Below are 13,297 nucleotides of genomic sequence, written 5' to 3' on the forward strand. Positions count from 1 at the left end.
GCAGGGGACATGGGTTTGATCCCTGGTTGGGGAACTAAGATCCCACATGCTGCATGGTGTGGCCAAAAAAACCCCCCAGAAAACAGCCCAGGTAATTCATCAAATTAAAAAGTGGGGAGGCATATGATCATCTCAATAGAAAAAGCATTTGACAGTATACATTCCTGATAAAAACTTTCAGCAAACTAGAAATACAAGGAAATGTTCTCAACCTGATAAAGGGTATCTATCACAAACTATGACTGACATCATAATGCTGAAAGATTGAATGCTTTCTCCCCTAAGATGAGAAACAAGGGAAGGATATTCATTCTCACAACTTCTATTCAACATTGTACTGAAGGTCCTAACCAGCACAATAAGGCAAGAAAAATAAATAGAAGACATCTTGATGGGAAAGGAAGAAGTAAAACTGTCGTTTTTTACAGATAACATGATCATCTATGTAGAAAATATGAAATGTACAAAACTTATTAAATAAGGTCAACAAGGTTGCAAGATACAAGGTAAACACGCAAAAATTTATTGTTTCTATATGATAGCAATGAACAGGACATTGAAATTTAAAACTATACTGAGAAAATCTGAGAAAAGATGTGCAAAACATGTACCCTGAAAATTATAAAACACAGTTGAAAAGTTATTATTATTATTTTGTTGGTCACAGCATGCAGCTTGTGGGATCTTAGTTCCCCTACCAGGGACTGAACCAGGCTCTCAGCAGTGAGAGCGCAGAGTCCTAACCACTGGACCACGAGGGAATTCCCTTTTCTTTTTGGAAAAATTTAAGAAACACCAAAATAGATGGGAAAATATACCACGGTCATAGATTGGAAGACTCAATACTGTTAAGATGTCAGCTCTGTGCAAAATTATTCCACAGATTTAACACAATCCAAATCTAGATCAAGGTGGACTGTTTTCTAGAAATTGACAAGCTGATTCTAAAATTCATATGGAAATCTAAGAGACCTAGATTAGCCAAAACAACTCTGAAAAAGATTAACAAAGTTGAAAGACTTACCTAAAACTTACTATGAAACTGCAATAACCAAAACAGTATATTATAGTATGATAGACAGTCAACAGACCCAAATAGAGCCCAGAAATACAACCAGACATATGGTCAGATGATTTTTCAACAAAGATACAAAGGCATTACAGTGACAAAAGATCTTTTCAACAAGTGATGCTAGAACAACTGGCCATTTATATTCAGCAAAACAAACCAATAAAGTAAGACCCTATATCACATCTTATACAAAAATTAACACAAATGGACTGGAGAAAAAAATGTAAAACCTGAAGTTGTAAGGCCTCTAGAGAAAAACCAGGGAAGCCCCAGGAGAAAATTTTTGTTGCCTTGGGTTAGGCAAAGAATTCTGCAAATAATTCTTAGATATGACACAAAATCATAATTTATAAAAGAAAAAAAATGGATAAATTGGGCTTCAATAAAATGAAGAACTTCTGGTCTTCAAAAGACATTGTTAAGGGCTTCCCTGGTGGCGCAGTGGTTGAGAGTCCGCCTGCCGATGCAGGGGACACGGATTCATGCCCCGGTCCGGGAGGATCCCACATGCCGCAGAGCGTTTGGGCCCGTGAGCCATGGACGCTGAGCCTGCACGTCCGGAGCCTGTGCTCCGCAACGAGAGAGTCCACAGTGGTGAGAGGCCCGCGTACCGCAAAAAAAAAAAAAAAAAAAAAGACATTGTTAAAAGACTGAAAAGACAAGTCACATACTGGGAGAAAATTTTTTGCAAATCACATCTCTGATAGAGAAGTTGTATCCAGTATATATAAAGAAATCTGAAAATTCAATAATAGGAAAGCAAGCAACCCAATTTAAAAATAGACAAAATATTTGGACAGGTACTTGACCAAAGAAGATATGTGGATAGTAAATAAGTATATTAAAAGACTCAACATCACTAGTTGTGAAATAAATGCAAGCTAATACTACAATGAGATACCACTATTTACCTCTTATATGCCTAAAATTAAAAAGATTGGACTTATCTGGTGGCACAGATAAGTGCCGCAGATAAGAATCCGCCTGCCAATGCAGGGGACACAGTTTCGAGCCCTGGTCTGGGAATATCCCACATGCCACAGAGCAACTAAGCCCATGTGCCACAACTACTGAGCCTGTGCTCTAGAGCCCTTCAACCACAACTACTGATCCTGCGTGCCACAACTACTGAAGCCCGCACTCCTAGAGCCCATGCTCCACCACAAGAGAAGCCACCGCAATGAGAAGCCTGCGCACCACAACAAAGAGTAGGCCCCGATCACCACAACTAGAGAAAGCCCACATGCAGCAACGAAGACCCAACACAGCCAAAAATAAATAAATACATTTATAAAATTAAAAGGGTTAACTGTGGCCCACGGCCATGAAAAGATGCTCAAAATCATTAATCATTAGAGAAATGCATTCAAAACCACAATGATACCACCTCACATTCATTAGGATGGCTACTATTAAAAAGAAAATCAGAAAATAAGTGTTGGTGACAATGTGGAGAAATTGAAACCCTTGTGCCCTGTTGGTGGGAAAGTAAAATGGTGCAGCTGCTGTGGGAAGCAGTATGGTGGTTCCTCAAAAAAATCAAAATAGGATTATCATATGATCCAGCAATCTTGTTTATGGGTATATATCCAAAAGAATTGAAGAAAGGATCTCAAAGAGATAGTTGCACATCCATGTTCATAGCACTATTATTCACAATGGCCAAAATGTGGAAGCAACCCAAGTGTCCATCGATGAATGAACAGATAAACAAAATATAGTTTATACATACAATGGACTGTTATTCAGCCTTAAAATGGAAGGAAATTCTGTCACATGCTGCAATATGGATGAACTTTGAGGGCATTATGCTAAGTGAATAAGTCAATCACAAAAAGACAAACACTGTATGATTCTACTTATATGATGTACCCAGAATAGTCAAAATCATAGAGCTAGAAAGTAGAATGGTATGGGACTTTCCTGGTGGTCCAGTGGTTAAGACTCCACACTCCCAATGTAGGGGTGCAGGTTTGATCCCTGGTCAGGGAACTAAGATCCCACATGCCTCGCAGCATGGCCAAAAAAAAAAACAAAGAAAGTAGAGGGACTTCCCTGGTGGTGCAGTGGTTAAGAATCTGCCTGACAATGCAGGAGACACGGGTTTGAGCCCTGGTCTCGGAGGATCCCACATGCTGCAGAGCAACTAAGCCCGTGTGCCACAGCTACTGAGCCTGTGCTCTGGAGCCCACGAGCCACAACTACTGAGCCCGTACGCCTAGAGCCCATGCTCCTCAACAAGCGAAATCACCGCAATGAGAAGCCCACACACTGCAATGAAGACCCAACGCAGCCAAAAAACAGAAAAAATGGTTAAGATGATGTTTTCTGTTATATATACTTTGCCATAATTTTCAAAAGGAAACAGTGTCCCACTCACTTTATATTTCTTCTATACAGCAACCCCTTGAGGTGTAGGTATAATTATTATCTCCATTTTACAGGTGAGGAAACCTAGGTGCATAATTAGAACATATTTTTGAAAGAATCCCATTGTACCTTAAACTATGATTCTTTGTAAAAGAGCTGGCAAATCACCAGCAGGTGATCCCACTAAGACATCTAGACAGTGTGGCCCACTTTTGTTCCCTCTGGCTATTTCCTAAGTTCCTGTCCATCCAAGAGCCTTCAGCATTCTCAGAACTTTGCAAAGAATTCTCTTCCGCCTAAACGTAAGTCCTGCAATTCCATTATTCCTAAAAGATAAAGTAATACATATACACACAAATAACATGTTTACATAACTCTTATGCTGAATATTTTAAAAATACTTTTAGAAAGTGGTATAGAAAAGCTGCTGGGTTTTAAAAACCTGTTTTGTGAAGTTTTGCTCCCCTCTGCTGGAAAGTTTGTGTATATGCTCCTGAGGGTCTGGTTTTTGGCAAAAAAAGAATCATACAAAGTCAACTTTGGTATTCATTAGCCAAGTGCTAGATTCTGTTCTCCGAACCTAGAGTTTCAAGGAGATGTCTCAGATATTCTGCAACTGTCTGATTCAAAATTTTCTAAACACATTTAAGCTATTTTTACAATAAAAACAATACTGTGTTTTTAAATATTACATGGCTAGTTCCCTGTTGGCCTAGTGGTTAGGGTTTTGGGCTTTCACTGCTATGGCCCGGCTTCACTCCCTGGTCAGGGAACTGAGATCCCACAAGCTGTGCGGTGTGGCCAAAAAAATAAAAATAAAATAAATATTACATGGCTAATTTTGACACACCAGATATAGCCTGAATCTAGTTTGGGGATGGAAAGAGAATGTCTTCTTACACTAGTCTGTCTACTTATTATCTGCTCTTATACTTTTCTGCTCCATCACTCCATTTCAAACCCTGTGGTCTGTTAAACCATTCCACTAGGAATAATACTTATAATGTTTTATAGGGGGTGTTTCTGTTAGCTTGAAAATTGTGAACTATTTTAAGGTCTTCTGCATCTGAATTATGAATTGAAAGTGTTTTCGTCCTTTACATGGCTTATTTCAAAACACCTGGCAACATCCTTTCATGGTTTACCATTTAGTCTTTTCAGAGAATTCGAAATTACACATTTTTAAAAAAGAATTGTGGTGGTGGGGAGAACAGCAGTAGCTTTCTTTATTAACTATTATTAATTTCTTCCATCTCTTTACTTCTTCCCTTTAAAATTCTCTCACAAAGTAACAGAACCTTGGTTTGTATCTAGGCTGACAATGACCAGGCATGCTGAAGTCCTAAGCCATCTCTTACCTAGATTTTTGTAACAGACTCCTAACTGATCTTCTTGCCTCCATGTTACGTCTTTAAAACTCACCTTCTATAATGAGAACCAGAATGATTTGTCTAAAACGTGCATCTAGGACAGGAATAAAGACGCAGTCGAGAGAATGGACTTGAGGACTTGGGGAAGGGGAAGGGGAAGCTGGGACAAAGTGAGAGAGTGTCATGGACATATATACACTACCAAATGTAAAATAGATAGCTAGTGGGAAGCAGCCGCATAGCACAGGGAGATCAGCTCGGTGCTTTGTGACCACCTAGAGGGGTGGGATAGAGAGGGTGGGAGGGAGACGCAAGAGGGAGGAGATATGGGGATATATGTATAGGTATAGCTGATTCACTTTGTTATAAAGCAGAAACTAACAAACCATTGTAAAGCAATTATACTCCAATAAAGATGTTAAAAAAATAAAGATATATTAATATGAAAATAAAATAAAATGTGCTTCTGACTAGGTCAGCCTCTACCTAGTCTCTTTTTTTAATACTTTTTTAAAATAAATTTATTTATTTATATTTTTGGCTGTGTTGGGTCTTCATTGCTACATGCAGATTTCTCTAGTTGCGGAGAGTGGGGGCTACACTTCACTGCAGTGCGCAGGCTTCTCGTTGCGGTGCTTCTCTTGTTGCAGAGCACGGGCTCTAGGCGCACAGGCTTCAGTAGTTGTGGCACACGGGCTCTAGACGCACAGGCTTCAGTAGTTGTGGGACACAGGCTCTCGAGTGCCGGCTCAGTAGTTGTGGCGCACAGACTTAGTTGCTTCACTGCATGTGGGACCTTCCTGGACCAGGCCTTGAACCCGTGTCCCCCACGTTGGCAGGCAGATTCTTCACCGCTGCGCCACCAGGGAAGCCCTCTACCTAGTCTTTAAATTCTTATCTCTTGCCTCAGGATTAGGTCCAAGTCCTTTAACATAGCACAGGAGGGATCCTGTGTTTCAGCTCAGCCTACCTCTCGGCTTCCTGCCTCACCACAACAGGAACCAACTCTGCTTCCCTGCTACATAAACCTTTTTGCTTCTCCCTTTGGTGTCTTTGTTCCCTTTTTCCCTCACTGTCCTCTCTTCCCAGATTCCTATCATGCCCCCTGCCACTCAGCTTCCTCCCGTCTCTGGCTTTTGCTGACTCAGTGAATCTCTGCTAGACAGTGTCAAGGTTGTCTCCTTTGTCTTCGCCAGTGGGAACTTCGTCTAACGTTTAATCCCCTGCATCAGATACAGTTCCTCAAAAACACAAGTTGTTCAATAATTAATTGCTAGGTAATTGAATGAGTTTAGTAAATGAATACCAGTAACATCAGTGTGGTAACCTTCAAGTTATCAGTGTCCCAGGGTAAGGGTATGAGACATTTTCCTGTCTTGCAAGTTTCCTAGCTTATTGTAGACATGCTGTGTGTGGTTGGAAGTTGACTGAGGCATTGAGACAGACTTGTACATTATTATGTATTTTTTTAACCATAAAACTTGAAATTTGACTCCCCTTCAGGTAGGAAATAGGGACATGGAAATTTGCTTGAACAATACCTGCAGTTTAAATATTTGGGATACATTCTCTTGTATGCATTTCTGTAAGAATCTAAATTCTATCTAATATGCTTTTCATAGAAATAGTATCTTCATACTTATTTGTATGAAATATTTGAAAGAAATATTTGGAAAACTTTGGCAGTATTAAATGTCTTACATTGCTTGTTACATTTATAGGAAACAAACTCAGCCAAGGACCATAGGACCTATGATAGCAGATTGATTAGAAGTGAAGAGTTTATTAGCATTTAAAGAAAGAAGCAGCACATAATGGTGAGTGTAACTAATCAACATCTCTGTTATGAATGTGGATAAACATCTACTAAAGGAATTATTTTAATACTATTTTATTAAAGAAATATATAAGAATAGTTTTTATATATTTTTGAGTTTTTGCAAAGCAAAATGAAACTGACGTTTTTTGCTATTTTTATTTTATTTCATTTTTAAAATTTTATTAGAGTATAATCAATTTACAATGCTGTCTTACTTTCAGGTATACAGCAAAGTGATTCAGTTTTACATCCACATAATATTCATTCTTTTTTAGATTCTTTTCTCATATAGGTTATCACAGAATATTGAGTAGAGTTCCCTGTGCTATATAATAGGTCCTTGTTGGTTACCTATCTTATATATAGTAGTATGTGTATGTTCATTCCAAGCTCCTAATTTGTCCCTCCCCCCCACCCTGCCCAGTTTCACCTTTGGTAACCATAAGTTTGTTTTTGATATCTGTAAGTCTGTTTCTGTTTTATAAAGTAAGTTCATTTGTTTCATTTTTAAAAATTAGATTCCACATATGAATGATATCATATTATATTTGTCTTTCTCTGTCTGACTTACTTAACTTAGTATGATAATCTCTAGGTCCATCCATGTTGCTGCAAATGGCATTACTTCATTCTTTTTTATGGCTGAGTAATATTCCATTGAATATATGTACTACATCTTCTTTATTCATTCCTCTGTCAATTGACATTTAGGTTGCTTTCATGTCTTGGCTATTGTAAATAGTGCTGCAATGAACATTGGGGTGCATGTATCTTTTCAAATTATGGTTTTCACTGGATATATGCCCAGGAGTGGGATTGCTATGGTATCATATGGTACCATATGATCATACAGTAGCTCTATTTTTAGTTTTTTAAGGAATTCCCATACTGTTCTCCATACTGGTCGTACTAATTGACATTCCCACCAACAGTGTAGGAGGGTTCCCTTTTCTCCACACCCTCTCCAGCATTTATTGTTTATAGACTTTTTGATGATGGCCATTCTGAGTGGTGTGAGGTGATACCTCATTGTAGTTTTGATTTGCATTTCTCTGATAATTAGTGATGTTGAGCATCTTTTCCTGTGCTTTTTGACCATCTGTATGTCTTCTTTGGAGAATGTCTGTTTAGATCTTCTGCCCATTTTTTGATTGGGTTTTTTTAATTTGAATTTTTTAACATTACTGTACTCTGTCCCCAGAGAGGCACATTTAGATTCTCAAGAGAATAGACTAATCACCAAATGGCACAAACCACAAGTAGAATTCCTCTGTTTGGGTAACTGAACACCACATTTTCTTCAATTAGATAAATATCTGGTGTTATGTTTCTATAATTTATGTAAATTGAAACCATAGACATACCAATTACCCCATTTAAACTTGGCTGGTTCCCCAAAGAGTTCTTAGAAGAAAACTTATAATAATTATTGCCCATCCTTTCAGAACCACTGGAGGGTACTAAAACTCTAGGTCGCATTTTTTGTAAAGACCTATTTTTGCAAATTTCTTCTAACCAGGGATTTTTTTTTTTTTAATAGAGAAATAGTTGGGAAAAACATGTTTTTTGGTATGTTTGGAAGTATGGGGAAGGACATTTGAAGTAAGGTGTTTAGAAGCAAACAATAGTGTTGTATTTTAAATAGTTGAAGTGGATTTTTTTTAAAGAATTTGGAATATTTTATATTGATAGTTCATAATTCACTAGGCCTTCTGTTTAATATTCTTTTTTAAAAAGGGGTTAATATTAACTAAATTAAAAAATCTTTAAAATATAAAAATCAAGAAAACACACAGCAAGCACTCTTGTTACTTATATATTCACATACTGTAAAGGCTGGATATAGACATATATAGGGTGTTGGTGTCAGTTGCTGCCTTAGTTGACTAGGATACATCTCAGCTATAATATTTAAATTATGCTGCTGCAGTATAGGTAGAATCCAGTGTTTTTTCTTTTTATTTGAAGAAGAAAACATAAAAAATTGTTTATTCAGTTCTCTCTACATGTTCAACACATATTTAAGCAGTGGTTGTAGGTCAAATAACTTTGTGCATCACATACCCAAGTTACTAGTGGAACACTAGGTCAATTTCCTTTTTTAAAGAAGTTTTATTGTTATAATTCACATACCACGTAATTATTGAAGTGTACAATTCAGTGATCTTTAGTGTTATCAGAGTTATGCAACCATCACCACAATTCATTTTAGAACATTTTCATCACTCTAAAAAAACTCCTTAGCTTTCACCTGTAAATCTACCCATTCCTCCAGTTCTAAGCAACCACTAATACACTTTGTCTCAATAGATTTTCTTATTCCAGACATTTCATATAAATAAAATTATACTGTAGGTGGCGTTTTGTGACTGGCTTCTTTCACTTAGCATAGTTTTCAAGGTTCATCCATTTTATAGCAGGTATCAGCACTTTATTCCTTTTTGTGGCTGAATAATATTCCATTGTATGGACAATACATTTTTTTCATCCATTCATCAGTCAATGCACACTTGCTAATAATGTTCTTATTTTTTAATGAATTTTTTCTTTTTTTTAATTAATTAATTAATTTATTTTTGACTGCGTTGGGTCTTCATTGCTGTGCGAGGGCTTTCTCTAGTTGCCGCGAGTGGGGGCTACTCATCATCGTTGTGGTGCACGGGCTTCTCATCGCGGTGGCTTCTCTTGTTGTGGAGCATGGGCTCTAGGCACGTGGGCTTCAGTAGTTGCAGCATGCAGGCTCAGTAGTTGTGGCTCGCGGGCTCTAGAGCGCAGGCTTAGTAGTTGTGGCACACAGGCTTAGTTGCTCCGTGGCATGTGGGATCTTCCAGGACCAGGTCTCAAACCTGTGTCTCCTGCATTGGCAGGCGGATTCTTAACCACTGAGCCACCAGGGAAGCCCTTAATGTTCTTTTAAAATCAGTATTTACTATGTAGTTGTTAAGGATTCCTGCACCCAATCCCAACATGTGCATGTGTGCATGCAGGCTTCCTCATACCAACAAGCAATTCTCGGACACCAGCTGGGTGTTCAAGAATTCAACTCGATTCTGACACTCTCTATTCAGAGATAGAATCAGATTCCACACGTAAAAGGCTCAGTCCCACAAGATCACCCTCCACTTCTGATGCCAGTAGCAAGCCCGGGTTGTTACCTGTGCTTCTGACCAACTGCCTATGAATCGTAAGTTCCCATGACTCTCTCTTTGGGTTTAATTGCCAGAACAGCTCACAGAACTTGGGAAAACCTGTTTACTCACAAGATTACTAATTTATTATAAAAGTCTATTAAAAGATAAAAATCTACAGCTAGATGAAGAGATATGTAGGGCGACATCTTGAACAAAGAAGTTTCTGTCCTCCTGGAAATTGGGAGCTGGCAAGGTAGCATGCAGAAGCAATCTGGGTCCCCCATGTAGAAGCTCTCCAACAAAGGGTCGAAAAGCTGTCTTTGGAGGCTTTTATGGAGGCTTCATGACATAGCCATGATTGACTACATCATTGGCCAACGGAGATTGATTCAACCTCAAGCTCCCCTTCCTGCCTTGAAATCAGGGTGTAGGACTGGAATCAGGAAAACCAACCATTCACATGGGCTGGCAACCAGTCCATACCCTGGGGTAGGATCCAAAGCCACGTTTATTAACATAAACCCAATTGTGATGGAAAGGAATTGTTACCAATATCAAGATACCCATTCTGTCTGCAGCATTTTCAAGAACTGAGGACAAGAGACCAAACAGTGTATTATAAGAAAAGATGCTCCCATTGCTCTTATCAACCAAAAAATTCCAAGGTTTTAGGGAGCTGTGAACCAGGAACTGTGGATGAAGCCAAATATATCTGAGAAATATATTTTGGTCATCTGAATGCCAAATGTATACATTTCTTATAAATCATAGAATCACAGTAGCAAAAGGTCACATCAACTATATCCTTTATTGCTGGGATTTTTTTTTTTTTTTAGGGAATTTTAGTTTTTATTGCTGGGCTTTTATGAATTGGGGAGAAAATGTCCAAAGTTAAAGTAAGTCTGAGTACCTTTCTTGTATTCTGAAGCACCGGATAATAAAGCCATAACCTGAATCATGTGAAGTCAAAGGGAGGCAGGCTCTCAGTTCAGCTGTTGTTCAGCCAAGGAGACTGGATGACCGATTTAATTCTGTCTGTCCAGAAATCATCTACAGATTGGTAGGTGCCAAAGGAAATAGTAAAAATGAAGAAACCTGTGTTTGTAAGGGAGTTGGTGGGAAGTTTCCTATTCACTCAGAAGAATAGAGGGGCAAAACAAGGGAGAAGAAATGACACACAGGGGAGTGTTTGAAATGTATAGTGCTGTAACTTTGTAATTTTTCTTTATTTCTCTTGAGAGCCTTGATTTACAAACTAGAGATCCCAGAGGCCTGCAAGCAAGTAGAATTTCGTATAGTTGCCTGAAATTGGAGTTAGAAGATGCAAATCTGAGTCCTGATGAATCACTTATTGGTGGTATTTCTTTGAGTAAGACAGTTAAGCCACCATTTCTTCCTCTGCCAAAAGTGGCAATGTTTCTCTGGCAACTGCTGTGAAGATCACAGCAGGGTCAGGATGGATCTGTTAGTTTTCAGCTGTATCACCAGAAGCCCAAACTGGGGCCTGGTAGTAGATAGGGTCCCAAGAAATATTTGTTGAGAGAATGAATGGTAAATTATCTGTATTATTATTCCTTTTCCTCCAACTTATTCACAGTCTTCCAAATTGAGTAGTGAGATGTATTACCTTCTGAATTCCTACATGAATTCCTACAACTTTCTTTTTCCCTCTTTTATTATAAAAGCATAAAATCAAAAACGCGTTTTTTTTTGTTTTGTTTTTGTGGGTTTTTTTTTTTTTTTTTGGCTGCACTGTACGGCATGCGGGATCTTAGTTCCCTGAACAGGGATCAAACCCACAACCCCTGCAGTGGAAGCACAGAGATTTAACCAATGGACCACCAGGGAAGTCCCAAAAACACTTAATTTGAAAATTTTTTTCACACATTTCACCGCTGTTTGCACTTTTGCAGTACATCACTTCCTCTTGAGCATTTTGTTTCTTTGTGTAACTCACGTCCTTGGCACCACTCTTCTTACTTAGAAAACTTCACCAACCACCGTGTGAAGTTAGTATAAACCTGAGTTTTTCTTCAGGTGGAAATGGCAGTGGTATAAATGATCTTATAACCGGGTCTGTACTGGTTAGCCAGCTGACATAACACAAGAATCGCTCCCAATTGTTAAATCCTTTTTATTTCAATAAGCGTTGGATTTGGCAAATGATGTTCATCCGTCTTCTCAAACGCAGTGAAAGGCATTTTGAATTTGCATAAATCATTTAAAAGGCATTTGGCAGACACACCCTAACTTACATTTTGGGGTGTGATTTCCATATAATAAAGTTTGCTTAAAGCGAGATATACCAGTAAACACTTAACGGGGTAAACGCAAATCATGTTATGTGAGATAGCGATTTTCTTGCCAGAAACTATCAGATAGCCACTCTGTCCTCAGCAGTCAAAACATATTTAGTAAACACCTACTGTGTTCCAGGCACTGTGCCAGGCCCAGGGTTATTGTGGTAAGCAAACCCAGACATTGCCCCTCAGCCCATGGAGTGGAGCATAGGTTCTAGTGGGAGAGAGAGATATAATTAAATAATCCCACAAATGAGGGAGTAATGACAAATTGAGAGAAGTGAGAGGTAAATAGTCTGAGTGGAAAGAAGAAGGTTCTATGAAAGCACCACACAGGGAAAGCCAACCTCGAATGGGAGGGGGATGATGGAGGAAGCTTACACAAGGAAGTGAAACTTAAGCCAGAGGAAGTGCAGGAGCTAACGGGGAAGGGGTTGTCCAGGGAAGAAGAGCAAGCACACCATGCTGGGGAAACAATATGTGTCAAGGTTGGTCATGTGGCCAGGGGAGCTCGGCAAGTGTGCTAGACACAGGAAATGCCAAGGAGGAGCTTAGGGAAGAGAGGTGGAGATGGAAAGTAGAAAAGGGTCAGGATCAGCAGGACTCTATAAGCTATGTGAAGAATTCTTATCTTTAGTCCTTGAATAATGAGAACATGCAGAAGAGTTTTTGTTGTTGTTTAATTGAAGAGTAACATCATACAGTAAAACGCACAACTTTCAAGTGTAGAGTTCAATAAATATTTATGTATGTATATACCATCTTTGTATATACATATAACTATCACCTAGATCAAGATATAGAACATTTTCATCATTTCATAAAGTTGTTTCATGTCCCCTTTGACTCAAAGGGGACCCTCTCATACCCCCTTCCTCCCCCTGACAGACACATAAGGGAACCACTATTCTGACTTTTATTACCACTTTTGTCTGCCCTTGAACTTCATATAAATGGAATCATACAGTATGTACTCTTGTGCCTGACTTATTTCACTTAACATCATCCCTGTGAGACTCATTCATGGTATTACATGTAACAGAAATCTTAGAAGCGTTTGACTCAGAAATGACGAAAGTGGTGATCATTTTGAAACATACAGAAATAGTGAATCACTCTGCTGTGCACCTGGAACTAACATAGTGTCGTAGGTCTTTTACACTTCAATTTTTAAAAAATTAAAGAAAGAAATGAAACCAAAACTTAAACCTTAGTAACAGCTCTTGACTCCTGGG

This window comes from Orcinus orca, chromosome 10 (assembly GCF_937001465.1).
Source record: "Orcinus orca chromosome 10, mOrcOrc1.1, whole genome shotgun sequence".
Taxonomy (NCBI): domain Eukaryota; kingdom Metazoa; phylum Chordata; class Mammalia; order Artiodactyla; family Delphinidae; genus Orcinus; species Orcinus orca.